Source organism: Solanum dulcamara, chromosome 4 (genome assembly GCF_947179165.1).
Source record: "Solanum dulcamara chromosome 4, daSolDulc1.2, whole genome shotgun sequence".
NCBI lineage: Eukaryota > Viridiplantae > Streptophyta > Magnoliopsida > Solanales > Solanaceae > Solanum > Solanum dulcamara.
Window position 1 is genome coordinate 19,932,329 of NC_077240.1, and position 5,172 is coordinate 19,937,500.

Consider the following 5,172-nt stretch of genomic DNA (forward strand, 5'->3'; position numbering starts at 1 on the left):
GAATTATATCAAATAAAATGAAATATTTGGGTAAGCGCAGAGTAGGTATGCAGCAGGTCAAGAATAAAGCATTTAAGAGTATGGTTAACAACTAATTAATGGATCTAATAAGGAAGATGTTTTAATAGAAAATATGTCAATACGAATTTGTTGAAAAGCTTGAGATTAAGATAATTGATAAGAAAATTATGATCAATCAAGTGCACAAGGATTGGACTTGCTAAATTGAAGGATTGCGAAAAAAAGAATCTATTTTAGAACTGGCGTATTAAAAATTATCGAAGATGGAAACAATGTCAATTGTAGATCTATGATATTCTCCTCGACTTGGATGCCAAAACTTGGAATTGGCGGATGCATAAAAGATAAATCTTGAAAATCCATTAATAGGAAAGACGCAAATATTTTGAATTAAGCGGATGAAAAATTGACAAAGTATTGCACTTGGACAATTTTTTAAATTGTGCAAAATAGATTTGGACATCTACTAATTTAAGAAGCAACAAATTGCCTGAACATCACTAATAAATTGGAAGAGTTTGAGAGCATAAGCAAAACCTCCATGACTAGATTGAATACTAAATTATTTCTACAGAATATGGAACTAAAGAAAAAATATTTTGTTGTTAAAAATAAAATTATATCCTTAATAATCTAGAAAGGTAAAATTTGGCACGAGACTAGAAAAATTAGTAGTGAATCAATGTGCAAAAATATCACACCTAATGATGAACAATTAAGCCCATTTCAAAACACTAAGGAAAAATAATTTTAAAGCGAGTTGCGGACATGCATTGAAAAGGTCAAAGGAAGTAATTTTAAGATAATGATAAATTAAAATTAAAGGAAGAAAATCTTAATTGAGGACGCTAAAAGTTCGCACGAGTTTAAAATAATTATGATCTTAAACGATGCTCTAGATTCGTTAAACATGCGGCAAACGTAAAAAATAATAATTATAAACATGACATAAAATTTATAATAGGTAATCAAATAAAGAGATAAAAAAATAATTTTCTCTTCTGTAAAAAAACAAAGATGATGTTAATAATAATCAATTAAATTAATGTTGCAAAAAAAAATTCATATAAGTCACATAGAAAGCAAACATGCAAATATTTATAAAGCACATAACACAAGTATAATGCGTCTTAATATAGGTGACCTCTTTATGCCAGAGGTAGGTCTAACGCGTATTTGAAAAATAAATGTGTCATAATATGTCATTCCATTGCTTTTTAATTAATTAAACAAATCTATCCCCAAAATTAAATACAAAAAATAGAATTAAGCTTATAACATGCCAACAATAATAATAAAATTCTCCATCGCATCTAAAAATCTTCATTCCATTTACATGTTCATGGTTCAATCTCCACAAGATAGAAGCTTGTGATCTTCATTAGGGGTGTTCATAGTTCGGTTTGGGTCGGTTATTGATTAAAATCATAACCAAACCAATTTAATCGGTTATTAAATGTCTAAAACCATAACCAAACCAAGTAAAATAATAACCACGGGTTTGGTTATTGTCGGTTTGGTTCGGTTTGATTCGGTTATTCGGTTTATGATTAGCCGAGATAATTCAAATATTCTCTCTCTACATTCTTCAAATTCTTATGAAGCTCTTTTTTCCTCACGATCCACAGAGGTTCAAAACAGAAAATGAAACAATTTAAACATTCGGAAAAAAAAAAAAAACTTAAAATCAATTTAAAATTTGAAAAACTCCTTACAAACCTTCTCAAAATTTGACAATCTTATACTTGGGGTTGAGGAGTTAAGGTTGCTCTTGAGCCTTCACTGTTAGTCTATGACTGTGAATCTGTGACTTTGTGAGAAACCAACGTGAGAGGAACAAAAATGTAAAAGAAAAACAGATACTAGGGTTTTAAAGTTTTAACTTTTACTTTATGTTGCTGTCTGCTGCTCAAGTGCTTAGTGCTTATTAGAAATTTAGGATTTAGAATTTAGGATTTAGAATTGGGCTTGAGAGTTGGGCTAATGGGCTTCGATTGTTGGACTTGGATCGCTGTTTAGTGTTTATTAGAATTTATAATTGGGCTTGAGAGTTGGGTTTGTATTGTTGGGCCTTAAAAATAAGTATATTAATATTAAATTAATAATTAAAACGTATAAAATATCTTTAATTATTTATGAAAAACTAATATTATACATATAAATAATTATACATTTTAAGTATATAATTATCGGTTTGGTTCGGTTATTTATTCGGTTATTTTTTTCTATAACCATAACCAAATCAAATATTATCGGTTATTCAAATTTAAAACCAAACCAAACCAAACCAAACTGAATGTCGGTTTTTTTATTCGGTTTGGTTAAATTTTTGGTTTGGTTTTGGTTTTAACCAAAACTGTGAACAACCCTAATCTTCATAGCTATCTGCATCACAAAAGGATTAGTAATACCCTCCCTCTTAAAGTTTAATTAATTTAGATAAATGGTCCATATTCAGGCACAACTATTTTTCAAATAATGCACATACAAATGATAAAAATTACTTGGGGTTATGAACCCACTTGGACATTAGGATAAAGTTGACTAATGGACTTAATATACCAAGGATATTACGCCTCCCATGTTAAATGATGCATGTCCTAAAAATGTGTTGGTTTAGCTCTATTCTGGGTGAATTAAGTGTCACGACCCAACCCCGTAGGCCGTGACTGGTGCCCAATTTTGAGCACCCAAACGTACCCTTATCCCAAATTAGTCTATTTTTTTTTTCCGAATAAACAAATGTAGTGATTAGTAGAAATTGCTAATTATATCATAAAAGTAGATATACGCACGAGAGTTGAAAGATTATCACAAAACACACAAAAATCCAAACCATATATACAAAACCCACAACATAACTCTGTCTACAGACCTCTACAGATGATAGCATAGTCATATGACGGGACAAGGCCCCGTCGTACCCCTGACCAACATATCCAAATATACAGAGATAAAGTCAGTACCAAAATACAAGCTCCGAACAAGGGAGCACTGTCAACGACGCAGCAAATATCCTAAACAGGTGGATCAGCAAATCGAACTTCGGTACCTGCGGGCATGTAACGCAGCCCCCCCCGAAGAAAGGGGGTCAGTACGAAAAATGTACCGAATATGTAAAGTATGAATTGTAATAAATAAAATCATAATCTGAATAGTATGTGCAGAAAACAAAATAAATGTTCAAAATTTCAAAATACTTATCATAATCACAAATAATATATGCAAAGACATATGCCATATCCGGCCCCATGTCATGGGACTCGGTGAACAAAACGTGGTCGCCCTCCCGTCATTGGCGCCACAGCACATCATAACATCAGAGTAGGGAATATCTCCGTAACAGATCATATCATATCAGATGGCCATATCAAATCAAATCATATCATATCATATATGTACATGGCACAACATAACTCCGTGGCATAACATACACCACAACCCATGTACATGTCATACCTGCCCCCTCACATCGGGGCACGGCGAAAAATGCAGAGAAGTACGCTTGATAACATATCCTGGCCCAGGCTCAGTGAAAGAATGGTTACAGTATGCACGAATAGAGTAGTGAGAAACTAAATGCAATTTAAATTACAAAATATTTATACAGACTCGATGGCATAATTTCGATAACAAATCATAAAAGAAAACTTGAATAATAATAATAGTACAAATACTTCCAAATATATTATGGAAATTTAACGGAATAATTATTCATATAATATTAGGAAGCATAGCAAAAAGTTTCTTTCAAATTTTTCCCTAACATAATCCAAACGGAATAACAACGAAAAATTCGGAATAGTGGGGCCCACCTCGGTCAAATGAGGTGGCGCATACAAATCACCTGCGTTAGACTTCATAATATTATTTAGAAGAGTTTCAAGGTATTCGGAATTTATTTGTGCAAAATCTAGAAGTTTAGACAATTTTTCCAAAATTATTCATAATTACCTAATTCAATTCTATTGAATAGAAAAGGAAAATTTTCGAGCGTCGATTTCGAAGAGTAGATTGATCCCCGAGGTTCGTATTCACTCCTATTACATCTAGGACATGCCAAAAGAAGAAAATGTAAAACTTTACATACCTTTTTGACGTTTTACTGTTGTCCAAATTCAATTCCCGTTTCCTCCAAAATCTACAATTGGTCACGTTTACCAATTACTATTCATAAGACTTTAAGAACTCAATTTTTTCCAATACTTGTCTACAAAAATTTCGGCAGCATCTCCCCTATATATATGACAACCCCGAGATTACAACTCGGCCACAATATCAACAACCAAGCCAACATCAACACCAATTCCATCAATAATCAACTTAAACACACCATAACATAAATTGATGTAATTTTCCAATTAGTGCAACAACTTTCAACCAAACTTTGCATTTCCAAATAAATATGAATATTTCATGTTCATAATTAATTTCAACTCATTCCAACATAGGTGAAAAATATTCCAAGTAAACTATTCAATATTCATCAATTCCATATTTCACCCAAAAATTCCATAAATGCAACAAAACTATTACAATTCATTTTCTTCTTTCAACTTCATAATCAAATTCATTTCCTTCTTTCAACTTCATAATCAAATTCATTTCCTTCTTTCAACTTCATAATCAACAACAAGAATCCATACTTTTAATAACTTACCTCCATATTCTTATAATATCATACTAAAATTACATAATTCCTACAACCCATTTTAATACCAACTTACACCATATAAACTTTATTTATATCCCAAAAATTATAACAACAACTAACAAATTATACAAACTTATTTTTTTTTTCCATTTCATCACCTAACCCATATTTCCAACTTCAATTAATTTCATCCAACTTCCATTTTCAACATCAAATATTTATCATACTACTATTCAAATACTACACCAAAAATACTACACAAAAATTCAAGTCTTCTTGCCAACAATCTTACATACACATAACTTATTCATATGTCCAAATCCAACCATATAACTTCCATATTTCCATGGATTCTACACATCTCTACTTACTAGAACATAAACAAACTTCATAACACAAAGAAATTGGATTAATTCTTACCTTTTTCTTCCAACTTCTTCACTTTACCAAAGCTTCAAATCAACCAAACAAGCCTCCTATCTTCCAAAAAAAACTAC

At 31.4% G+C, this 5,172-nt stretch overlaps 1 long non-coding RNA gene across 1 annotated transcript in view; it reads right to left on the minus strand.

The window, feature by feature from the left end:
- Nucleotides 1–2,809: 2,809 nt before the first annotated feature.
- LOC129886833 (uncharacterized) overlaps nucleotides 2,810–5,172 on the minus strand; it is a 2,581-nt gene continuing 218 nt past the window's right edge. The window contains exons 1-3 of the long non-coding RNA XR_008766265.1: nucleotides 5,096–5,172; nucleotides 4,112–4,162; nucleotides 2,810–3,073 (exon numbers count right to left, since the gene is read on the minus strand). The exon at nucleotides 5,096–5,172 is cut by the window's right edge and continues 218 nt beyond it. This is a non-coding gene — a long non-coding RNA (uncharacterized LOC129886833). The remainder of the gene's footprint in view (nucleotides 3,074–4,111; nucleotides 4,163–5,095) is intronic.